The sequence below is a fragment of the Alligator sinensis genome, unplaced genomic scaffold (assembly GCF_000455745.1).
Source record: "Alligator sinensis unplaced genomic scaffold, ASM45574v1 scaffold1695_1, whole genome shotgun sequence".
NCBI classification, from domain to species: Eukaryota; Metazoa; Chordata; order Crocodylia; family Alligatoridae; genus Alligator; species Alligator sinensis.
Window position 1 is genome coordinate 12,849 of NW_005844053.1, and position 308 is coordinate 13,156.

Consider the following 308-nt stretch of genomic DNA (forward strand, 5'->3'; position numbering starts at 1 on the left):
CGGCTCCCCCGATCTTTGTCCCAGCCAAGAGTAACCCACAAGGCAGGGGGAGCCAAGGTTTTCAGGCTCTCCGCACTCGCCTTTCTCAGGGGTGGCAACGTGGCATTTCGTAGAGACTGCCCTGCCACAAGTAGCTCCACCGCACTAACCAGTCCCAGGACAGTACAGATTTCAGGCCTTACCCAGGACTAATTTTTAGGCTCTTCTGCCCTGGTTATCTTCACTCCTCATGGGCACAGCCTATCACTTCTGGGATTTTTCACCTCCAGCCATTCTTGTTGGACAAGAGAGAGGCTGGGGCTGTCCCT